Source organism: Octopus sinensis, linkage group LG3 (assembly GCF_006345805.1).
Source record: "Octopus sinensis linkage group LG3, ASM634580v1, whole genome shotgun sequence".
Taxonomy (NCBI): Eukaryota; Metazoa; Mollusca; class Cephalopoda; order Octopoda; family Octopodidae; genus Octopus; species Octopus sinensis.
Window position 1 is genome coordinate 129,568,327 of NC_042999.1, and position 27,431 is coordinate 129,595,757.

A 27,431-nucleotide genomic window follows, 5' to 3' on the forward strand; every position below is an offset into this window, starting at 1 on the left:
GAGGAGGAAGAGAAGAAGAGAGAGTGGAACACAAAGAAAAAAAGAGAAAAGAAAATAACGACGATAGAAAGAAGAGTGCGGAAGAAAGAAAAAGAAAATGAGAGAGAGAGAGTAGAGAAATGAAAATAAATGCCGACGACGAAAAGAAAATGTAATAAAGATAATAAAAATAAAAGAGAGTTGGGAGATAAAAGAAAAGGAAAGTTAAAGATAGAAAGAAGAAAATTAAATAAAGAAAAAAAGAAAGGAGAGAGAGAAAATAAAAGCTGACGACAAAAAGAGGATAAGAGAATGGAAAAAAGAAAATGAGAAAGAGAGAGTGAACATGAAATAGAGAAAAATTGACGGAGGAAAGAAGGAAATAGAATAAGAAAGGAAAAACGAAAAAGAGAGACTAAGAGACGAATAAGAGGGAAAGAGAAAATAAAAAATAAAAGTGACGACGTAAAGAAATGAAATAAAGAATGAGAGAAAAAAAAGAAAAGAGAGAAGTAAATTAAAGCCGACGAGAGAAATAAGAAAATTGGATAAAGAAAAGAGTGAGAGAGAGTGTGTGTGTGTGTGTATTAATAGAGAGAGAGAAAAGAAATAAGAGGGAAACTTTAGAAAGAAAATATGAACATAAAACAAAGGAGGGGGAGAGAAAGAGAGGAAGAAAGAGTGAGCGAAAGGTATCGAGAAATTCTGAGAGAAGTAAAAAAGGAACAGCAAAATATAGTTAGAGAGAATGAGAAGAGAAATAGAGAGAGAGAAAGAGACATAGAAGCGGAGTGTGTAAGCTCATATTTGTCAGTTATACTCCATTTCAAATTGTTGCCTTGAAAAGAAGTATCACTACAGGGCTCTCAGTAACTTTAAATTCTGAATTCAAATTTAGCCAATCCAAGCAGCATTTTTTGTTTTAATTTATTTTGTGATTTTTGCTGTTGAATGAAAATTATTAACGAACACCAACGAGAATTACCGAGCCAACTTGCTAAAAGTAATAGCTAAATCTCCCTCAATGACACATTACATAATGTAGTCCTAGACACCTTTAAACAAACGGGATGGTTACTAAGTGGATTATGAGTCAGCTCGATCATTTAACTTAGGGTTCAACAACAACCGAACCGACGAAATTTATTCAATGTGGTCGTTCAACCTGTCCGAAATAGCAGCTAAACCGCCCGCAAATCAAACTGTAATGTCTTATAATAGGAAGGTTAATGCAGTTTCTGAAATAGGAAAAAGATGGGATGGTCATCAGTGGGCAAAGCCTTTGATCAGAACAATAACAATAACAGAACAATACCCACTATTATCATTGACATATACGCTATGCTGAATTTGCATTTTTCCTCTGACAGGAGGGGTTCGATTTAATGAGTGTAGCTGTGCCTATATTAGATTTAGAAATTGAAATTCCGTGATATATATAAATAGATGCAGCACGGAATTTTGTCAATGAACAGGTTGCGGTCTCAAAGCGACGAAAATATTTTGACAAATTAAATTTAAATGTTGAAGTGAATCTAACGGATTTTGTGTGTTTCTTAAATGGATTATAAACACCTTCCACGCTGCAATTGTTATATATATATCATGGTCTCTCCCGTCGTCAGACGACGTATGAGGGTTCGGTAATTTCTTGCCGAACAACCACACAGATGATTTGTTTATAGTGATCAAATGTTTGTGTTCACATAAGCTCACTCCTGCCATCAAATCGACATTACCTATACAGGTGCACCATGATGAAATGATCGCAGAGCAACGTGAAATGAAGTGCTTTGTTCAAGAACACAATGTAACGTCTGGTTTGGGAATTGAAACCACGATCTCGCAATCGCAACACCCTAACCACTAAGCCATGCGCTTCCACAAACACACACACACACAATGCTTACGTTATTAGAGCTGCTTATAATTCAAAATTCAGTTTTGTTTTATTTGTACGGCACTGTTGCACATCAAATACCCTCTACACTATGTGTGTGTATCCAAATTTTTTTAATTTAAGAAATTTCAAATCGATTTTTTTTTCCTTCAGAAAATTCAGAAATTCGGTCATTTGAATTAAAAGCACTTCATAATTAGGTCGGCTAGAGTTATCATATCTAAAGCAGGAGAGAGTCTAAAACTCAACTGGAAATAAATATGCATGAGAAAAAAAAAGTCAAAATAAAATACAATATTAGCCAATGTCCAATATTATTTTTCTCCGCCTGGTAAGCATGGGAGACAACTCCAAATAAGTTTCAGTATTAATCTGACTTCCTCAGTGAAACATAACCTTCATAAACTTCAAAAGTAGTGATGTGAGAATCACTAAGTGAATATACAAGATCGTACATTTGTTGGAATAGTGGGAGGGGGGGAATGTTAATTATAATGTAAGTACGACAGTGTAGTTCAGATGTTTGCTTCAAAAATATATAGTCAATTTGATTGCATACTATTCTCAACAAGTGTCTTCTACCATAGTCATAGGTTGATCAATGTCTTGTGAGTGAAATTAAATGGAAGAAAACTATCCAGAATTTTGCTCTGTGTGTGTGTGTACTCTTTTACTCTTTTACTTTTAGTCATTTGACTGCAGCCATGCTGGAGCACCGCCTTTAGTTGAAGAAACCAACCCCAGGACTTATTCTTTGTAAGCCTATTACTTATTCTATCAGTCTCTTTTGCTGAACTGCTAAGTTATGGGGATATAAACACACTAACATCAGTTGTCTAACAATGGCACAGGGACAAACACAGACACACACACACGTATACAGACTTCTTTCAGTTTCTGTCTACCAAATCAACTCACAAGATTTTGGTCGGCCTGAGGCTATAGTAGAAGACACTTGCCCAAGGTGCCACGCAGTAGGACCAAACCTGGAACCATGGGATTGGGAAGCAAGCTTCTTACCACACAGCCACTCCTGCACCTTAATATATATGAATTTTAAAATACATAGAATTATAGATCCATTTTGGCTCTCCTTATTAATCAGTTTCAAATTGGGTATAAGATAACTGGGTCGTTAACTGAAACCATATGCTCTTCAGAAATGGTAGATATAGAAAAAGTATGGTGACTTTTTTCTAAACTTGCCACCTCTGAAGAGCAGGTGGTGTTTGTTATGTAATATCTGGTTATCTAACATCCAATGTGAAACTGATTGATAAGCTTCACCAAAATGGATCTATAATGCTATATACTTTGATTAATATATCCACCCTATTAATCACTCAACTACGGTAGTGGTTGAATATATTCTTAAGTCCACCATTTCGTCAATCGCAGCAGCTTCCAAGCTTCACCACTGATTCAGTTCTCAACTAAATTGCAAACTGTTAAGAGTTTTAAAGAGGACACCTCCTCAGCTACACTTTAGCATAAATAGTTTGAGATTTGATTCAGTAGGAAATAAAGTTACATCAAAATATGTCAGACCTCAAGGGGAGCAATAAAGCACCTATTCATCTTCAATTAACATTTTAATTTAAAATTAAAAGTATATCTTAATTAGGCTTAAATGATAGAGAAATGCATGAGGAATTCAGAATCACTAGTCACATTGAACAAAATTTAGTAGAAAAAGAGTTATGAGGTGAAATGTTACGAAATTTCCTGTCAGTAAGTAAGGGAGTAATGCTTCATCATCATCAGCAGCAGCAGCAAGCTATAAGAATAAAGAATATATTTCTAAAATCAATGTTTACTTTCCAAGGTGGTGAGCTTGCAGAAACGTTAGCGTGCCAGGTGAAATGCATAAGTGACACATTATTAATTATCTTATAACAGCAATGCCTGGAATAATCATGGATTACAATGAAAAATGCGAGCATGCAAAGTAATATTCTTAAGATTATAAATCTGGAAAAATATAGGACAAGTTATTACATCTGTAAAAGTATAGGACAAGCTACTACTTTTAGTAAAGAATAAGAAACTTTTAGTTATATGCCATAACCAGTAATATAGAATTTGACACTGTAAAAATATACCTCCTCTATAACTTATATTGACCGTGCTTTTCTTTCTGACTTATGGACAACCATCTGCTGAAGTAGCAATTTCATGCACTAGCAGGGGCCATAGCAACATTGGTGTTAGCATACGCTAAAGACACCAAACCTTGTATGTATTGGGCAAAGGATGCTTGTCAATCTTGTATAGACCTCCTCTACTGTCTTAGCCATTTCTTTCACCTGGTTGGCATCTTTCAGGGTCATGTCATATCATCTTCCAAGATTTTTCACTGGCTGCTCCGATACAGTGGGAATCTTTTGGCTGCCAACTTAGAAGTTAATATCTTCTTTCACTTTCCCTTCCTTAAGGAAAGACTCCTAGATTTCTTGGGTTTAATTGAGCAGATTCTGGGTTTCTAACTACTTGGATGCAAGGATAGTAATAACGTCCATGTAGGCTTTCAGGGATGGCATCATACCATATACTTTGATTTATATATATATATAAAGTATAGTTTTATAGATCCATTTCAGACAATCTTATCAATTGGTTTTGCACCTGATAATAGATAACTCGACAGTTACCTAATATTTGGTGCAAAACCACTTGGTAAAATCAGCTGCAAACGATCTATAATACTGTATTACTTTGACTAATCTATCTACTCTATTGACAAATAAATTAGTGCATTTTTTCAGACTTATGGATTGATAGATGACTATATATGTGTGTGCCACGAATATAATAATAATAATAATAATAATAATAATAATAATAATAATAATAATAATAATAATTGTGTACAGTGCTCAGGTGCACTACAACTCATCTAAAGTGTATATATAATCAGGTGTAGTTTCCACGGATTTCGGAAAGCATGAGGGCCTTAAAGGATGCAGTGTCATGGCAGTCAACAACTGATGCAGGCAGTTTATTCCATGCTTCAGCAACTCTGAGCGTGAAAAAATGTTTCCGAAAGTCATGGGAGCTGTGTTGTTTTCTGACTTTGTAGGCATGTCCACGTGTGTTAGACACATGGAGATCAAAAAGGTGTTCAGTGTTGTTGTTGGTGAGGTGGTTGATAACTTTGTGGGTGTTTACCAAGTCCGTCGCCAGATGCCGGAGCTTCAGTGAATCCATGCCCAGGGAAACAAGGCGCTCAGAATATGGTAGGTGTCTGATAGGGGGTATGCGTTTGGTTGCACGTCTCTGCACAGATTCCAGGAGGTCAATGTTCTATGAAAGCCTTTTTTCTGTTGAAGGCTTATATGCCCCTTTATTAGACTATTTTCCTTAGTCATTGCACAGTGATTGTCCTAAGCCTTAAGCTGATATAAAATACCATTATTATTATTTACAGGATTGTAAAAATGGCACCATATAAAAAAACCATTCACATCGAAAGCATATATATATATATATGACTTCCAGATGTTTTAACATCCAGTATTTTAAGGGAGTCATCTCCACTGTGCTAATTGCAGCATCCTGGCAACAAGCAAAACATAAGCATTGAGCATGTGTGGTTGATAATGTTAATGACATTAGAGCTGATTCTAATTCATAATTAAATATGTATATCAACACACTGGCTTGTGTATGTGAAGAAGAAAGATATAGATCAATAAGAAAACATAAACTAATACAAGTCAATACCTTGTGGTATTTATTCAACTCAAGCTGCACACACACACTCCTTTGTTATTCTTATGACTGGTAAAATGTGGTGAGCCACTGATTGATTGGCCCATTTGGAAATCTATAACCAATGACGCAAATGTTCACAAAAATGTGTGCGCTATATATATATAAATACATTAATATAAGATAAATAAACTACTTTTAATCCAGAAAGTTGATTCAAGGATGTGCACTTCAAAATGCTTGCTTTTCTTATACATTCTCATTCAGAACAAAAATAAATTTATGGATATATGAATACTTGCACATGAATATTTTCTGTTTACTAGTCAATCAAAAAAACCAGCTCCCATCCCATTTCCGTCTTTTGTAATCTGTGTACATGCATGTGCATGTAACTGAGTACAATCACATAGTTTTTATGTATATGTATGACTATGTCCTGATATCTAACTTCCTTTCTTCTAAGCCTTGTGTTTATGTAGGAGATCAATATATTTAAGTGTTTAGAAATTAGACTAGTGAGAAAATGGATCAATAAAAATCAGAAAAGGAAAATGCCAGCAATTTGAGATCACATCATCACTATCATCATCATCGTCATCATTATTTTAACAACCACTTTTCCATGTTTGCATGGGTCAGATACAGCTTTTTGTTTTATTGAAGTAGATTTTCTATGGCTGGATGCCCTTCCTGTCACCACCCTCACCTGTTTTCAAGCAAAGTAATACTTACTCAGTGTATTAGAAATGAATGACATTGCTTGTATGACAGAGACGAACATTAACAACTATCACATAATGTTGAAGACAAAGACACACACATACATATATGTGACAGGCTTCTTTCAGTTTCCATCTATGAAATCCTGTCACACAGCTTTGGTCAGCATGGTGTTATAGTTGAATACATTTGTCCTAGGTGCCATGCAGTGGGACTGAACCTAGTTGGACAAGCAAACTTTTTATCATACACTCAAGTCTTGAAAAAAAAAGCATGAATATCATGGCCTTAAGCTTAGTAAAAGAAATCAAGAAGATGTAAAGAGTACTATAGAGTCTACAATTTCTGGTCATTTTTAAAGCACTGAGTCTGCTAACTACTCATTTAAAAAAAAAAGATAATGAACTGCAGAAGATAGCGAAGATGGACTGATAGATGTTGTGAGGAGAAATGGGATGAGACATTTGGGTCATGTGCTGAGAAAGGATGAAAATGATAGTATGAAATAACTGTAGAAGGAAGTAAAAAAAAGGAAAGAGTGGTGAGGAAGAATAAAGATATGTCTAAAGGTCATGGCAGAGGAAATGGGGACAAGGGGATTAGTAAAGTGGTATCCAGAGGTTAGGGTGAAATGGAAATCTGCAAGGTAAAACACTGATTTAGCATGAAAATGGTCTTTGAATAGTAGTGTTGTGGCCACATCAATGTGGTTGTTCTCTAAGAGACAATGAGACTACCATTTAGCCCCAGGAAGACAGCTCCAGCTGGTTTCTTCAGAGCACTTCTCACACTCGATATTTATTGCAAGCAAGAGATAATTCCTGCCACCCTAGCTCTGAATCCACCAGACTATGTGGCTTAAATCTGTATTGGATCCCCTCAGTGTTGAATGCTTGCCCATCAGGAATTGTAGCAGTTAAACCTCACTTGCAATATATAGAAAATACAGTGTCATATGATCACTGATTTTGTAACTAGGAAACTAGTCTGTTAGAAAATCTTTGTTTGAGATAGAAGCAGTATATGAGCCAAAATGTATTGATTATGTCCACTTTAATGTGGCTGTCCTCTAAGAGACGTTGATACTGCCATTTAACCCCAGGAAGACATTTCATCCAGTTGGTTTATTCAGTGTGCTTCTCACACTCAATATTTATTGCAAGCAGAAGATAACTCCTGCCACCCTAACTCTAAGACCACTAGACTACGTGGCTTAAATCTGTATTGGATCTCCTCAGTAATGGGTACTCATTCACCAGGCATGGCAGCAGTTTAACCTTGCTTGAAATATAAAGAAAATACAGCGTCTTACAATCACTGATATTTCTGTTCAAGATAGAAACAATATATGAACCAAAAAGTATTGTTTATATAATAATAATAATGAAATTATTGTATACAGTGCTCAGGTGCACCACAACTTGTCAGAAAGTGCATATAAAGTACATGCAGTAATGTAGAAATGTCTGGAAAGCGAACAATGTATGAGTCAGATACATGCTTGTGTGTGTATGGAGGGGAGAAAATCAAGTGTATTGTTGGCGAATCTCAGGAAGCATGGAAGTTTTGAAGGATGCAGTTACCCGACAACTAACAACCGATGCCGGCAGTTTGTTCCATGCTTCAGCAACTCTCAGCGTGAAAAAATGTTTCCTGAAGTCATGGGAGCTGTGCTGTTTTCTTACTTTGTAAATATGTCCACGGGTGTTAGATGGGTGGAGTTTGAAGAGGTGCTCAGAGTTATTGTTTGTGCAATGGTTGATAATTTTATGGGTGTCTGCCAAGTCAGCTGCCAGACGTCGGAGTTTCAATGTGTCCATGCCCAGGGAAGTAAGGCGTTCAGGATATGGCAAATGCCTGATGGAGGGTATTCTTTTGGTTGCATGTCGCTGAACAGCTTCCAGACGATTGATGTCCTGGGCAAGATAGGGGTTCCAGACCGGTGATGCAAATTCCAGGTGAGGTCTTACCATAGCTATATAAAGCCGCAGATAGATAGCCGGAGAGCGGCTCACAAAGGATTTGGTGACACCCTCAGCCTTCTTGACAATTTTAGCGATGTGTTTTGTCCAACGCAAATCACTGTCGACAATAACACCCAGGTCGCGTTCACATGAAGACTTTTTGAGACTAGTGTTGTGGAGGGAGTAGGTGGACGCTGGGTTTCTCCTCCCAAAATGCATGGTGGTACATTTGTCCACAGCCAGCTTGAGTTGCCAGTCCATGATCCACTGCTGCATTGTGTCCAGGTCTGCTTGCAATAGAGATCTATAGTGTACAGGATTTGACCTCTTTATTTCGAGGTACAGCTTGATGTCATCTGCATATTTCAGCACTGTGGCATTCTTTAAGTTGGCATCTATGTCATTAACATATGCAACAAATAAAAGGGGGCCAAGAACAGATCCCTGTGGTACACCAGATATCATCTCATAGGGCGAAGAGTGCTGTCCTAGAACTGTGACAACCTCTTTTCGGCTGAAAATAAAGGACTTTAACCAGTTATAGAGTTCGTCTCTTACACCCAACGCAGAAAGCTTCACCATAAGTCTTTTGTGTGGCACAGAGTTAAAAGCCTTAGCAAAGTCCAGGTAAACAACATCCACCCAGGATCTGCGATCAGTGATTTGGGTAACGTCCTCAAGAAACTCGATGAGTTGATTACAGCAGCTGGAGTTAGGAATAAATCCGAATTGTGACGGCTGGATGAGGCTGTGAGACTTCCAGAAGTTCCAGAGGATTTCTCTGATACAGGATTCCATCAGTTTGGCGATGCAGCTAGTAAGACTGACGGGGCGATAGTTGACAGGCGATGTGCGGTCGCCTTTTTTGAACAGAGGGATGACACTGGCAGTTTTCCACTGTTCTGGAGTAACACCATTGTCAAGACAGAATTGGAAGAATAGAGAAAGTTGGCTTAGAAGAAAGTACCCACCGTGTTTGAGAAGTAGGTATGTAACACCATCGAGACCAGGAGAGGCATAATTGCGTTTATTCTTTAGGTGGCATTGCAGCATTGCTGGTGTAAATTGCATAGTAGATATAGAGTCCGATGTCAGTGGTGATGAAGATGGAACATTTTGGTCTTCGACAGTAAAGATGCCGGCATAGAATCCAGCAATGATTTCTGCACATTCTTCGGGATTGCCAGTAATCTGTCTTGTGTGGGGATTGCGAAGGGGACCAACTGGAGAGTGGGGTCTCTGCTTTGAGTGCACATACTTCCAGAACACTTTGCTGTCAGGCTTAGCTGCAATGCATTGTTCAAATTCAAGCACTGCCTTTTTTGTCACCTGCTTGAGGTGGTTGGCTGACCTATTGTGCTTTTTCCTGTTGCTCTCTGATTTGTGCAATTTGTATTCCCGTTCAGCATTACGGCGTTCTTTCCTGGCAAGTCGGACTGCTGCAGTCTCCCAAATTGCACTATTGGGTGGTTTTTTGTGCTTGCATGGTACTGATGCTGCACATGCTGCCCATATTGAATTCAGAATGTTCTGAAGTATAGTGTCCACATCTCCAGAGGCATAAAATTCACGCCAGTTTGGGCGTTGCAGCTCAGTACAATAAGAGCTCCAGTTTGCTTTATTCCAGTCAAAGCAGGCAGTCTGAAGATGGTTGTGTTTTTTGTTACAACCAATCAGAGACAAGTCGGCCATATGTGGTTTTAAAATACTGCTAGTAGTTATAGTAGTAGCAGCTGCACTTGTTGTCTTTTCTGTTTACAAGTCAGTCCTTATAGAACAGACTTATGATCAAAAGTGTTCCAGCTGTGACCAGCTTATCTTATTTTCTGGTGTATAGTAGCTACGACTACATTATCCAATATGTCCATCCTTCAAAGGACAGTTGGGGTGGGATGAGTGATAATTGCCTGCTATTTCTGCTACTTCTAGAGGTTGAAGCAATTGCATTGAGGTTATTGAGGTTCATACAGTGGTTTGTGTAGAAACTTCTTTATTGGCATGTGTAGAACTTCTCTCATTAGTTTATATATGATCCGTTTGATGTGCTTCATGAAGCTGAGAAAATGTACAGGAAATAACTATCATTCAACCTCGGTAGTGGTTGAATATATTCTTAAGTCCACCATTTCGTCAATTGCAGCAGCTTCCAAGCTTCACCAATAATTCAGTTCTCAACTAAATTGCAAACTGTTAATAATTTTAAAGAGGACACCTCCTCAGCTACACTTTGGCATAAATAGTTTGAGATTTGGTTCAGTAGGAAATAAAGTTACATCAAAATATGTCAGACCTCAAGTGGGCAGTAAGGCAGACATTCATCTTCAATAAACATAATTTTAAAATTTTAAATTAAAAGTATACTTTTCTTAGGCTTAAATGATAGAAAAATGCATGAGGAATTCAGAATCATGAAACTCAGCTTTTGACTTACTTTCTAACTTCTGCCAATGATATATATACATGTTACAAAGTATCCCCCTACCTAAATCACACGCCCATTGTATGTAATGTCCTACATTATCCCTAAAAAGATAGTTTGCTGAAGGCTGGAATGTCTTTGATGACAGGTTTGCAGTATCAGAGCTGATTTGAGGCTAAATAATAACAACATTATGATAAATTTCTATATTAACACCGGCAAGATTTTCACTAAGAAAAAAACCCAAAAAATTTGACTTTTTGCATGGAATCAATTACCCTGACCTTCTAATATGTTGCAAATCCCTTATTTTGGTTTAGAAAAAATGAATTAGGGGAAGTCCCCCACCCCAACCCCGAATCATTGGAATTTTTTTTTTTCATTGACTGAATTCCTGTGACCTCCTAATATTGCAAAATTAGGTTACTTAAGGTGAGCCTGGTAATTGATGGTTTTGGGGTCTTGTTGTTTTAACTTTTGGTGAGCCATGGTGCAACCAACAACATGGTAAAAATCCCTGCCATTAATTTGGTGTGGATGGGTAATATCAAATAATTCGATCACAATAAAAATTAAACATGAAAAAAATTGAAATATTATCATCACTTACATGGAAAAATTGAAATACTATATTTCAATATTTTGTAAGGTAAAATCTTAAATTATTAAGTAACACATTATTAATTATCCTATAACAGCAATGCCTGGAATAATCATGGATTACATGGAAAAATGTGAGCATGAAAAGTAATATTCTTAAGATTATAAATCTGGAAAAGTATAGGACAAGTTATTACACGTGTAAAAGTATAGAACAAGCTATTACTTCAAGTAAAGAATAAGAAACTTTTTACTTAAAATATTGCAGCTAAAATTAAAATTTGAATATCAAAAATTATTTTATTATAGTTTACAAATAACACTATACTTATTTAAATAGAATTTGGCTAATTTACTACCTTAAATACGGAAAAAAGTGACTAATTAAATAAACTTACAAATTAGCTGAACAGTTTTGTACAATAAATTTTGAAAATGAGAACTGTAAAGAGTGATAAATTAGAAGAACTGGCATTCTTTGCTGCAATATTTTAACTAACAAGTTTCTTATTCTTTACTTTACTAGAAGCAATAGCTTGTCCTATACTTTTACAGGTGTAATAACTTGTCCTATACTTTTCCAGATTTATAATCTTAAGAGTATGACTTTTCATGCTTGCATTTTTCCATGTAATAACATGAATATTTAACTCTTTAGCATTTAAACCAGCTATATCTGACCCAAATATTTTACTTGTTCTATGTTTTAACCAGCCAGGTCCAGCCTATCACACCTACCCTACAATGTCATTCTAAAAAATAAACAATCAGATCATCAATATCTTGAAGCTGTGAGAAAATGCATGATTAATTTAAAATAATGCGAATAAATAAGCATAACATTTGGCAGAGTAATCTCAATGTTAAAGCACTAAGGTAAATTACTAAGTAAATGCATGTTGGATAGAGATGTAACAACAGGCTTAGAACATTTGAAATGATGATTGTTGGAATGTAGACTAAGGATGGAGCATTGGTGAGACGAAATTTATAAGTTAGGCAGATAGAAAAATATTCTGCCATGCTAATAACACAAGTGCATACACACACATATAATTTCACCAGTATAATATGTATATGTGTGCATGCATGTGTGTGTTTATCATATACACAGAACAGAGTAGTCAGCTAACAACACCTTTTGTCCTAAGATTTCCTGAAGAAAGAGCCCTAACTCTGAAGTATTGAAATACCATGTACAAGTACAAACCATCAACCTGCATTATTAATTTTTATAACTTGTATTGCTTTGGTTTTAAAAAAATTATTAAAAACGTGTGTGTGTGTGTGCATGTGCATGCATGCATGTGCGTGCGTGTGTAAAACATCTATTGAATCACAGCCTGTATGCAATCACTCAACTGTAACATACACTTCTATTTATTTCTTAATAGTATTTGTCTACTATGAAGCATGAAAATCTTTTGTTGCCCCTGATTAGTGACACAATTTTCTTTGAGATGTGGTGGGGAAATTGTGTCACTAACAAGGACAAGACCTTTTTACACTTCAAAATAGATAATGCTATTAAAAAAAATGTGAATATGTAAAACTGAACGTAAAAGCTTAAAGGGTTAAAATAATTCATCTCTGATGTAATTATACACAGGCATGTGCGTGCATGCACACACACACTCAAGCAAGCTTCACTGAATGAATGTTACCATTGAAGAATAACTGGGTTCAGATAAGTTCAGAGGAGAGAAAAAAAAAAGGCAAAATTGAAATTAGCTGTGGCATGAAAGAGAACTGGCACAAACATGTGATGCATAAGTAAGAAGTTAGTTGGGTGATGAAGGAGCAATGAATCTAAGTAAAAGGAGGTTACTGAAGAGAAAGACTGAGGAAATGGTGAAGGCTGATCTTTGGATGCTGAACTTCATGAAGAAGATGACAAGAAACTACAAATAGTAAGAGGAGTAGTGGAGAAGAACCATGCAATCAATGTCAGCATGAGAAAATGGATATAATATGGTGACAGTCATGATGATAATGGTGGTGGTGGTGTGGTGGTTATAATAATGGTGATAATTAGAGAATAGCTTGATGAGGATGAAACGATTAGCATTTAGTAATGTAAGTTAGTAATGTAGCATTAGTATTTAGTAATGTAAGTTTAATTAAACCTTTAGCATTAAGATTACTCTGTCAAATGTAAAGCTTATATGCATATTGTTCTTAATTAACATGTTAAATGCCAAATATAACACCAGTGGTTCATCACAAACTTCACATAACTGCCATATGCATCACCAGTGGTACATTTTCATAATTTGAGAAATTATTTTATTCTGTATCTTTGACATGGTTTGGAGGATATGGAAATAACATGAATGCTAAATATTAAAGTATATGAAATATTGTAAAAATACTAAAAGAAATTACATTTCTTTGTAATTAAATAACATACAGTGTGACAGGAAATATTTAGCATCACTGTGAAGTTCTAGTAATGAGAGGCTGTAGTGGTTAACATATTAATCATGCATTATCTCATAACTTTAAGATTTCAATGATATGATTGTTTATTTTTAGAATAATATTGTAGGCTAGGTGCAAAAGGCCAAATCTGGCCAGTTTCAACATAAAACAGGTAGAATATTTGGATCAGATATGGCTGGTTTAAATGCTAAAGTGTTAAGGGCAAAATTTTTGTATTGAATATCAAGTGTTGATACAGAGTAGGAGTGATAATTGAAGGAAAAGTAAGAAAATTGTGAGATACGGGTGGAGGATCAAGAGAAGTCTTAGTTTACCAGTAGGTCAGTAATTGTAATATTGGTGAGTGAGAGCTTGCCTGTGAGTTAGTACATGCATGAGTGAGTAGCAGGTGCAACATCTCAAGTAAATAATAGGTACTGTGATGTTGCAATGTAGTGGGTATTTGTACCCTGTAGAAGGTTGCTGAATATTTATTTGGGGATTGGAGAATGATTTACTTCTTGGTTCTTGAGAGGTATTTCTGCTTTTGTGATGCCATCTTAGCTATGGTTATATCGTTGGTCACTATGAAAGGTCATCAAAACTATTACAAACAAAATATATCACCATCCACGCATTATGTCTGTTTTAATAACTATGAAGTCTATGTTTATTATGCTCGGTATCTACTATAGCTTCGAGGCTCTATAGGGCCAAGAAAAATTATAGCGATGGAAATGGTAGCATTGGATTTGGGGATAATGATTATGATGGAATAAATACAATCTTATTTGATGATGATCATAAGATAAACACGTCATCTTTTGATGTTCTGCCATAAATTATCTTCCAGAAGAACTGTTCATCCTAATAATGAAATTGACTTTATCAATTATAACTGTAATTTTTCAGCCTTATAAAGCCATATAATTTTAATTATATATTTAACTATTCAGTTTCAAAGTGTCAGTTTTCAAATATTTCATAATTTCCTTTTTATATGAATATGCTGACAGCATCTTTTACATATTCTTTTAGCTTCTTCAAGCTTAATCTTAGAGCATAAATGCTGTCATGGGTGTAATACATAAAACAAGTCTAAGAGAGATAAATTTTAAATGACTTTCAAATAGATCTGGGTTCTTTTTTCTAATAAACTTAACCAAATTGATGTGAATAAATAAATAAATAGATTATTGCTTTCTCTTCTATATAACTTTATTTTTTTTTACAGCAAAGGAAAAATTAAAAACATTAAATAGGCTGAACACAAAGGATTTAATTCAGTTCCAATGAGTGCCAACAAAGATCTTGTTTATATATTCTTTTCCAAGATGACCTTAGAATGAAGTTTATTTCTTAGACTATTTCTTTAAAAGCATTGCTAATACACTTCACTTGGTATTTTCTCCAATAAGTTTCAAGTAGTATTTCTGAGCAAGGCTATGGATTAAACCTAGAAACTTCATTTCACCAGCTGGAGTTTTTATTCTAATCACTTACTTATTGATTCAGAGAACAGAAGCCTCGCTGTTTAAGGTGTTTAAACATTAGACTGACGCATTTGTGTACACATTTTGATATTTTAGGGAATATAAAGATAAATACATAAACACCTTAAAATGACAACACTAATGTCCTCTAAAACCACAAATCAGTTGTTAGACCATCAGAATAATAGTTCTTAGTATAACCCCTGGCTTATCTTAGGAATAACACTTAACTGATTGAAGAGATCATCAATCAAAACTGTGTCTAAGACACATACAAGATGAGGAAATAGTTTGAAAAACAGACATCAATGTCTTTTCTTATTTTAAAAACTGGTAAAATAAATTTCATCATGATAATTTTTACAAAAATGACCATGTCCTAAGTACAAAGATTTAATTATTAAAGAATAAGATTTAGTAGATTATGTTTGCGTGGTAAGGTCTCATAGAAGTCAACAACCCAGTAGGAACTGTTTCATTTATGTCACCAATACTCTTGAGAAAGGTATGAAATGAATGCTAGGAGTGCTGATTTAATTATTATAGGTGGAGGTGTGGCTGTGTGGTAAGAAGCTTGCTTTCCAACCACATGGTTCTGGGTTCTGTCTCACTGTGTGACACCTTGGGCAAGTGTCTATTACTATAGTTTTGGGCCGACCAAAGCCTTGTAAATGGATTTGGTAGATGGAAACTGAAAGAAGACCATTGTATATATATATACATACATCTATGTGTGTGTGTGTGTCACTGTGTCTGTGTTTGTTTCCCCCATCACTGCTTGACAACCAGTGTTGGTGTGTTTATGTCCCTCTAATTTAGCATTTTCACAAGGGAGACTGCTATAATAAATACTAGGGTTAAAAAAAGTCCTGGGGTTAATTCATTTGACTAAAACCCTTCAAGATAGTGCTCCAGCATGGCTGCAGTTAAACGACTGAAACAAGTAAAAGAATAAGTTCATTTATCACCATATTGAGGTGGTAAATCAGCAAGGACTCAAATCCACAATTCAAGATTATATTTCCTGTAACATTTGCTTCATTGAATATTATTGAATAAGACATTGATGTCACAAACTCTCATTTCCGTTTCATAATAAAATCTTAGTCATTAATCATCAAACAGGTCACACTGAGTGTTAAATAAGAAAAAGAAGAATAACATAAAAAGTCACAAAATAAACTTACACAATGTATTTTCATCTTAGTAATAATAATATAGGAAGAAACCAATCCTTATTTAAATAAAAGAAATTGATTCTAGAAGAAAACAAAATCGTTATGTTACATTGATCTCTTACAAAAGTACGAGGCCTCAAATGTCTGTTAAACGGATGTTGTAATCTTTATGTCCTTCTTAAAATTGTTAGTTATGTAAATGAAATCAAACAGTTTCAACTCAGAATTGAAAGAGGCCTGTGGACAGGCTGAGAGCTAAATTCACTTCATATTTGCTATATAAATGAGGGTGCATATTGACAAGCAGCAAAAATATGCATTTTGTATGTTGTCTATGACACACTGTGTTCTGTTCAAGACACTTAAATCTCAGTCACCCTCTCTACCAAGCTGTAAGTAGGTAACACAGTGTAGGATAACTCACAAAACTTCTAACAGCTCATAGTTCTGAAGTTGGAACCTCATGTAGTTTGAGGAAATGATAGGGGTGCTGGCAATTGTACTTTATAATTGAATTTATCATCACCAGAAATGAATAAATGTCTCATATATCTTTCTAACGTATATAGGAACGCTCATTATTCATGTTGATTCCAAATTAGTGACATTATTCAAAAGAAAATTTAAAACCAAACACTTTTGTCCTTTGGATTCTTATCTTTACTGTGTGAAGTTAATTGAGCTTTTATATCAATGGTTAGGAATTTGGGATTCAAAAAGGACAATATTAATAAGCTACATTGAAAAAGTTGTTAAATGATGAGCAGCGATATCTTCAGTATGAACACCAATAAATATCCCAAACCCTAGCTTGTTATGAATTTGTAAATAAACAAATAAAATCATATGAAGTACATGTTACATTGTTTCTGCTCCAGAGTGTGAGGTGTAGTTTTTTAGGTGAAATTAATCATTTACAAGTTATGGTGTAGTGGCAGGCACAGGTGTGAAGGAAAAAAAAAGGTGTGGTATTTTATGTGGGAGTGGTATGCTTATGAGGTAAAGTGTGTACATTATATAATGTTATGACGTATTTATGACAGTAGTCTCTCGTGACTGTGTGGCAATTGTTGTTGGTTAATAGTGTGAGAAATTGTTTGTCTGTACATGTGTGGATATTCACGTAGGTGTGTGATTTTCCTTAAAATGCATCAAAATGGAAAATACCATATAAAGTCAGTGAAATGAGTAAAACAAAAACAACAACAACAAAAAAAAAAGAGAAAAGAAAATGAAAATTTTCACCATATTCTACGTAAGCTTCTTTTTAATCACTTGAATTAGTCAAATCTCAGTAAGAAAGCCTTTGGTATTTAAAATAGGAACCACATGTCATAGAATAGTAAAACACATACATCTACAATAAGAACAGATGAACAAACCAGTTACAAAGTAGAATTTGATAACAATGAGGTTTGAGCCCAACTTACAACATGAGAGAAAGTTAAAAACTTGAATTGAAGAAAACTAATGGTAACCCATTTCAGCAAAAATCAATTCAGTGAATGTGTGTGCTTTGAAAAGTGAATTTTGATATTTTAAATAGTCAGTAAGAGGAGATAATATATTGGGGGAAAACTGGAAGAGATCATGGGTGAAGTAAGAAGAAGGAGCTTAAGGTCATCATACTTAATGTACTGAGGCAAAAAATGGAAAACAAAGTATTAAATCATTGACCAATATTAATTTAATATAAGGTGGTGAGCAGCCTGAATTGCTAGCATTCCAGACAAAATATTGCTAAACATTTTTTCTGTTTTTACGTTCTGAGTTCAAATTCCACAGAGAGCGACTTTGACTTTCATCTATTCAGAGTCAATATAATCGACTTACACTCTCCCACAAAATTCCTGACTTGTGCCAAAATTTGAAATCAATATTAATTTAATCTCATCTGTATAAGTTATACAGGTGACAACTCTAGATATGCTTTCACCTAACGAGATCTCCTCAGTGAAGAACAGCCTTCTTCTCTATACCTATCAGATTGTAGATAAGAGAATCATAATATTGATGTACAATAATTTTTTTTTTCTACTATAGGCATGAAGCCTGAAAGTTTTACAAGAGGGGCTAGTCAATTACATTGACCCAGTACTCGAATGGTATTTATTTTATCAACCTGAAAGGAGGAAAAGTGAAGCCAGCCTTGGTGACATTTGAGATCAGAATATAAAGCCAGAAGAAATGCTAAGTATTTTGTTTGACATGCCAACAGTTCTGCCAGCTTGCCACCTTGATGTACAATAACTGTTTCTAATTTTGACACAAGGCCAGTAATTTGAAGGGAGGAGGTTAGTCAATACCACCAACTCCAGTATTTGACGGATACTTAATTATATTGACCCCAGAGAGATGAAAGGCAAAGTTGACCATAGCAGGATTTGAACTCAGAATGTAAACATCCAGAGCAAAACCACAAAGCATTCCTTCCAATGCTCTTAAAATATTATTAATCACATAAGTACGCATCAAAATTTATCATGATAATCGAGGTGAAATTACCTGGTGACAGCATCAGCATCTCACAAAAAGAATAACAGTCAAGTTAGGGGCATCAATTTTAATAGAGTGAAGAAAAAAATCCAATTAAGTAATATTTATTATTAACCTAATGTTTTCTCTTTCTCCTCACTCATGAATAAGCCTTATTAAGATATGGAAGTAATCATAGTACATTGTAATAAGCCAAGTTAAATATTAGAAAACTATCAAAGATCAAAAAATAAGGTTCCATAATATTAATACCATCTCTTATGAGTGACAAAAAACAATATTTATTAAAGTTATAGCTATTAATGCTAAATACAGTAGAATGGCAGAAAAAATAACGCACCAGACCAAATTGCAGTTTTTGGTTTCAGTCCCTCAATGTTCTGAGCTCAAATCATTCTAGTATCTATCAACAATGTAAATAACAGCCAAGCTCAGTTCAACTGATTAAAACTCCTCCACTTTTGTTCCTCTGCATTAACAAGCTGCATATTACCTTGAAGCAGAGAACAGGCTGAGTACATCATATCTCTCCTGACAGCATTAGTAAAATAAAGCAAGTGAAAGGAAAAGCTGCAACCAAGAATCAAAATCTGGGAATGGTGTTGTCTGGTTGCTCGCACTGATTAAACTAATTGGCTACACTAATGCACATCAAATCAAGCAATTGTTGTGTTTCCTTCTCTTTTTCTTTTGAAAGTAGTCAATAAACCTTAAGTAAATTATACTGAGTTCAGATCCCAAAGGAATTAAAACTGTTTTCCATCACTTCGTGATAAATAGTATAAACATTAGCACATTCTGGGGTGTATGTTTAATTGGCTGTATCCCTTCCATACAAAACAATTGGTTTTGTGTTGCCTTGTCAACAGAAATCAATAATAACAGGGAGGATTTCTAATATATAGATTGTTTCTTTTGGGTTTAATGAGAAAGGAAATCAGTTGTTTTAATTTGTGCTGTTCCAACAAGTCCAACAGGTGGTAGCATGAATAAGTCATAAACTTGTTTTACCAAAATATCACGACACCTGTACTTGAATTTATAATAATGATTTTTTTACACTGTCACAGGCTCAAATTAGAAGGAAAGGGATAGAGTCAACTGAACCTACCCAGGCATATACCTGTTAATTATTCTCATCAACTCTAATTGGGATGAAAGGCAAAGTCAGTTCTAGTAGATTTTGAAATTAGAACATAATAGGATGAAACTATATACTGCAAATGGATTTAGTACAGCACTTAAGCACTTTAAGGACAGCTGATTGCAGAGTTGGATTACCAAAAGCTTACAATTAAACTATGACAATTAGCACATGAAATTTTAGTAATAATTTCTTTCAACATGGCACAAGGTCACCTTTTGTAGGTGAATACCAATTGATTGAAATAACAACACCAGTAATGCTGGTAGTTAGTTTATCAACACAAGAAGGATTAAAACTAAATTGATTCTGGAATTGTTTAAACTGGTGAAACATCCATATTGGTACTGCATCAATTTTCCATCAAGCCTGTAATGAAGTCTTTGTGCAGTTGCTCGCCCTATTATCTTAAAAATAGTTCAATATATTTGATAACTCACTTGTGAATATAATTTACCCAAAAGAAATATAGGATGGTCTAGGTTGGAATACTAATTGGATGATAAAAACTATACATCAAATGTAGGAAAATGAAAGTGATGGTAGTGCATAAAATAAGAAACAAAATATTTCAAAGGATAAGTAGAATCCCAACAATATAAATATTTACACATATAAATAGACAACACAAAATAAAAAGCACTCATGAAATAAACCCAAAAACTACTGAAAGACAAACAGAAAAGCTGGAAATCAAAACATTATCTTCTCACATTAAAGTCTAGCAGGGAATTTAAACAACAAATGTAGACATAAGAATTTCACACATAAAATACAGAGAAACAACCAAAGTAACATATATATGCTGTATAAATAAACAGCAAAAAATTTAAACCCACTGCAATAGAACTAAAAAAAATTAATGGAACTATAAAATGCCTTTACAGAAAAAAATGAAACAACAACACAAGACCTCTCATACCCCATTAGGGTTAAACTGACTAATCAATGGTGGAGGCCTCATAACATACATAAAATCATGCATCCTGTAGATACCACAAACAACCCTTGTTTATTAAGGGGTCAAGACAACAGAATAAAAATGCACGCATCCAAAATAAGACCTCAAAACAAAACACATTAGCATAATAAACATATATACCACCTGCATACTTACCAAACATTTCAGGGAACATACCACAACTACAGCAGTGTAACACACTCCCAATCACTATCATTGGGGAGAATTCAATTCACATAATACCCTGGTACAAAAACAATATAGATAATACAAAAAGTGATATAATGTTGTCAGTACTGGACTCCCTTTACATCCTAAACTATCTATGCCAACACACCGACGCACTTCAATAAGCTGACTACAACTTCACCACAAACATCATCACCTGCACTACACAAAAACACATAGTGAATTTTTTTTTTTTTTCAGTTTTCTTCTGTTTACCTGTCTACCATGATTACAACAAACTCACACACCAAAAAGCAAAAAGAGAAAAAGTAAAAACACCTTTATAAACTTGAAAAAAAAAAAGAAAAGCAAAAGAAAAGTAAAGACCACAGTGGAATTCTATCCACTAATAAACAGAATCAAGGTCTGTAGAACATAAAAAACAACATATCAATCACTGCACTGACAGCTCAACAAATTAATTATAGATGCTTCAGCGAAAAGAAAAGCTTATCTCCCAACCAATTTTAGACACTAAATTACACAACTAATATATAAGGTGCAGGCGTGGCTATGTGACAAGAAGTTTGTTTCCCAACATGGTTTCACTGCACCTTCTACAAGTGTCTCCTACTAAACCCAAGGCCAACCAAAGCCTTGTGAGTGGATTTAGCAAGTAGAAACTAAAAGAAGCCCTATGTGTATATGTATGCTACTGTGCGCTTGACATTGAGTGATTGTTGTAAGTAAGCGATGCCATCATGCAAGTGGTGTACTTCATTCCCAATCTTCTGAGATACGTCTGGTCATGGGGAAATATTATCTTTCTTGGAAACAGGTGAGGGTTGGTAACAGAAAGGGCATCCAGTCATATAAAATCCACATCAATAATTTCCATTCAACCCATGCTATCATAGAAAAGTGGATGATAAAGATTAATGATGATGATGATAATGGTGATGATGATGATGATGATGATGTATAGGTGATGATGAATATAGACAACTTGAAGCAAAAATAAAAATACAGCACGAAAAACCTAAACAAGGAAATGCCAAGCATATGTACCCAGTCAAGCAGTACACTAAACATATATCAAGTAATTAACAGTATAAATAACTCTATTAATGTCCCTATTATATATCACACATCACAGTGACATGTCAAATAACATACCAACACTTCAACAGCAACGCAAATGACTTTGTCAAATATATATATTTTAAAATTAGCCAGTGTGACTAAGAAGTTTGCTTTGCAGTTATGTAGTGTTTCAGGTTCAGTCTCACTACATGTCATCTTGGACAAGTGTCTTTATCTCTAGCCACAGGCTGAGCAATGTCTTGTGACTGAATTTGGTTGATGGAAACTGTGTGAAAGCCTGTTGTGTGTGTGTATATTTCATTCCATAATGGTTACCTCTGAAGAGTACAGGGTTACATAATTGGACTGTTACCTCACACTCCATTGAACCCCTAGCACAAAACCAATTGGTAAGATTGGCCGTAATGGATATATAATACTGTACACTTCAATTAATATATATATATATATATATATATGATGTGGCACTCCGTCGGTTGTGACAATGAGGGTTCCAGTTGCTCTGATCAACAGAATAGCCTTCTTGTGAAATTAATGAGCAAGTGGCTGAGCACTCCACAGACACATGTGCCCTTAACATAGTTCTCGGGGAGATTCAGCATGCTCAGAGTGTGGCAAGGCTGACCCTTTGAAATACAGGTACAACAGAAACAGAAAGAAAGAGTGAGAGAAAGTTGTGGTGAAAAAGTACACCATGGTTCACCACCACCCCCTGCCAGAGCCTTGTGAAACTTTAGGTGTTTTCACTCAATAAACATTCACAACACCTGATATGGGAATCAAAACCATGATCCTATGATTGTGAGTCTGCTGCCCTAACCACTGCACCATTGTGCCTCCACAATGTATATATATATATTTATAAATATTTAGCAGAAACAACAAAATGACTCAAAGGTTTCATGCATTAGTACTTATCAAATGCACAAAACTCTTGGCCCTTGACTCTGTTGTTTCTGCGAAATGTTAATAAAAAAATATACATATACTCATATTTTGAGTTCTACTTGAGAGTGTCTGCACACATGTGTTTGCATATCTTCATAGCTACCCAACCACTTGGCAATCAGTGATGGTTTGTTTACATTCCCCATAACTTAGCAGTCTAATAAAAGAGACAGATAAAATAAATAACGGACTTAAAAAAAAAAATGAACACTGGAGTCAATTTGTTTGATTAAAAGCTTTCAAAGTGTTGCTCTGACATGGCTGTAGTCCAACGACTGAAACAAGTAAAAGATAAAAAGAATAACGATAGAAAAACAAGAAACGTAAACTGCGACATTCACAACTTTCACCTTATGCCATGACCTTGACCACTTTCTACCATGAAGCACCAGAAAAGCAATAAGGAAACCTAAACCTCAAATGCATCAAGACTTGATAAAAACCATATACATATAGGTGCAGGTATGGCAAGAAGTTTGCTTCCTAACCACATGGTACCAGGTTCAGTCCCACAGCATGGTACCTTAGGCAAGTGTCTTCTACTATAGCCTTGGGTTGACCAAAGCCCTGTGAGTGGACTTGGTAGACAGAAACTGAAAGAAGCCCACTGTGTGTATGTGTGTGAGTGAGAGAGAGAGAGTGTGTGTGTGTTTGTGTGTGGGGGGGGGGTGCACACACGCGTGCGCCTTCGTGTTTGGATTTGTCCACTCCCATCACAACCACTGGACAACCAGTGATGGTGTTTTTACATTCCCATAACATATTGGTTTGGCAAAAGAGCAAAAGAGACCAATAGAATTAGTACCAGGCTTAGAAAGATAAATACTAGGGTTGATTTGTTTAACTAAAATTCTTCAAGGCAGTTCCCCAGCATGGCTGTAGTCCAATGACTGGAACAAGTAAAAAGAAAAAGATATAACTATAATATTTAGGGTTTTAAGGGATCACATCACTCACCACCAACTACAAATATTCTTGCTACTACTGCCAAATCTCCAGAATCTGGATATTGGACAAAACCATCATAATTTAAAGCCCAACAAAAATCTCAAGTGAAGTAATATTGCCCAGTCTTATTGCTAACTTATGCATACTAAACAGAAAGAAACAACATTGGTGTACAAACTATATATTAGCTGTATCATGAACCTAGTCATGTTTAGGCACATAATGTCTTCAGACCAAATTATAACAGACTATAAAAGCAACAAAACTGATCCTTCATATAACAAACCCAGACGTTGTTCTCTTCATCACAACACAGATTTAAACTGCTACACCCAGCCATTACACCACTCATAAACCTTGCACACATACACACACACACACTCATGTATGCAAGGAGTTCAACAAAAAACCTCCTACACAAGCCATCCTGACTACCATCAACAGCAGCACTTCTTCTGACACTATCCCCCAACTTATAAAATACTCAACACCTCCACATGAATTACCACAAAATACTGGTTAGTAAACTACGTTGCCAACTGGCAAGAACATGTAATTATGGAACAACAATATATCAAATATTTGCAATATGTCAGATGGAATACCACAAGAATCTGTCTTCTCATCCACTCAGTTTATCTGATACCCACATTATCTTGCACATTATCAAACCATGTACACAGACACAAATGCAAATGATATTTCCATCAAAACTTGCTATCACACAGCAGGCACAAATGCAGATGATATCTCTATCACATCTTGCTGTCACACAGCAGATACAAATGCAGATGATATCTCTATCACAGCTTGCTATCACACAGCAAGCACAGCTGCAGATATCACCACCACAACTTGCTATCACACAACAGGCACAAAAGCAGGTGATATCTCCATCACAACTTGCTATCACACAGCAAGCACAGCTGCAGATATCACCACCACAACTTGCTATCACACAACAGGCACAAAAGCAGATGATATCTCCAACACAACTTGCTATCACACAGCAAGCACAGCTGCAGATATCACCACCATAACTTGCTATCACACAACAGGCACAAAAGCAGATGATATCTCCATCACAACTTGCTCTCACACAGTAGGCACAACTGTAAATGATATCCCCATCACAACTTGTTATCACACAGCAGGCACAAATGCAGACATCGCCATCACAACTTCCAATCATACCACAGGCACAGCTGCACAACCAGTCCAACCTAATGTAAACCACATCTAGAATCATGACTACAAAATAACAGATGCCAAAGCCACTGTAGAACATAAAACACTAATAATTACAATCAACTGTTACAATCAGCAATATAAACATACCCATACACAAAAGATAAATATGCTAGGAATTACACACAATACCCCTATGACATTCACATATCGTATAGCAAACATATTAAAGAAAGCAAAGCAAAATGCAAACATACTTAGAGCACACTCAGAAACTACATTTGGCGCGCGCGCACACACACACACACACAATAATAATAATGATGATAATAATAATAATAATAATAATAATAATAATAATAATAATACATCCCATGCAACTTAGATTATGCTAGTCCTGTCTAGGTTTCCAATCTCTCTACAGCAAATCATAACAAGCTGCAAAGAGGACAAAACTGCACACAGTGTATCATCACAGTTTGCACACAGTCCATATGCACAACAAAACAAAAATACTGAAAATGAAAGAAAAACCTGGACAAACAAGAGGAATAGTTTACTATTGCAACAAGCTCTAAATTTCACAGTTATCAGACACCACCTTAACAAAACAAACACATACATCTATGACAGTGTTTTCCAACCTATTTTCCATGAGGTCCCACTATAATTTTCCAGAAAAAAAGGTATGTCCCACTGGTGAAATATCCTTAAAGAAATATCCGCACTAGGGCATTGGAACAGTGTTATACTGCAACAAACAGTTTTCACATTGTATGCTTGGCTGGATCAATTGGTTTAACTAGGCTGAGTATAGGTGTTGTACGTTTGTTGTGGAAAAAAAGATTTTCACAATTCCATTCCCACTAATAAAAATTTTTTAAACATTTTGGCTTTCACATCCCACCACAATTTTCCCAGGCCCCTACGTTGGGAATCACTGATCTATAACATTCTTTACTTCCATTTTCTCCAGACAAACATAAAAATTACACCATTAAAAGATCAGCATTAAATCCAAACACTGTGCTGGAATGCACAGTAGCAATGGTAAATGCATTTGGACCAAGTTCATATTTCATTTCCATCATTACCATAATAAAACCTATAACTCAATGAGAGAGAGAGAGAGGGAGAGAGACTAAGCTAATGAGGGAGCCTTTATGTGGTTACCTCACAAGAAATAGTAACTCTATGTCAGATTATACCCTATTGCTTTGAATAAGAAAGAACACATTGCACAATATGTCCTAATTTTGTTTAATGCAGACTTAACTGGGAATACATAACTATCAACTATCATTAGTCAGTCTGAGCTTATAATAATGATTTCTAACTTTGTCACAAGGTCATCAATTTTAATGGTATTTCCTCCTCCTCCTCTTCTTCCTTTAATGTCCAATTTCCATTTGGCCTCAGCAGAATTTGAACATTGAATTGAGTGGCTCATAACTAAATATTGCAAGGTTCAGGAAGAGATACTACAAAGTTCATAAGTCAACAATTTCTACTGACTACCGTCATCATTTATTTATCAAAATGAATTTTTTTTGATAAAGTTCAAAGATAAAATTTGTTGGTAAAGATGTTTGGCCTATTGAATATATTCAGTATATAACTGGTACAAATTTAATTGACTCTTGAGGGATGAAAAGTAAAATCAACTTTGACTGGACCTGCACTTAAATGAAAAAGATTGAAAGGCAGTTAACATTTCTATATTTCTATGAACTCACCAATCCCACAAACTTACATATACTGTATACTCTGCTTTGTCCCCGCACCTTTGGAATGGTATAAGGAGGTGATTTAGCTATAAAATCTTTGCCAAATCCAATATAAAATGCAACAAATTTCTTAATTAAATCAAACCAAATAAAATTTGTTATCCCTCCAACAAAAAGTATAAAGACTGTATATGTGCATACAAATTTGTGTAAACACAAAACACACACTAAAAAGAGAATCTTAAAAGAATAGAGAAATTAAGCAGAATTCAAAGACTATGAAAGACTTGAGAGGAAGACTGATGGTAAGCTGTTACCAAGGAGTTCAGAATTATAATTACAAAATAAATCTTAATTTC

General features: G+C 35.2%; 1 protein-coding gene across 4 annotated transcripts in view; it reads right to left on the reverse strand.

The window, feature by feature from the left end:
* LOC115209122 (myeloid leukemia factor 1) overlaps window positions 1-27,431 on the reverse strand; it is an 81,812-nt gene that overhangs the window by 45,814 nt on the left and 8,567 nt on the right. The window contains exon 2 of one of the 4 annotated variants that reach the window (XM_029777263.2): window positions 21,146-21,233. The exons of the other annotated variants lie outside the window; for them this stretch is intronic. The gene's annotated coding sequence lies outside the window, so the exon portion shown is untranslated. The remainder of the gene's footprint in view (window positions 1-21,145; window positions 21,234-27,431) is intronic. 4 annotated transcript variants of the gene reach the window in all.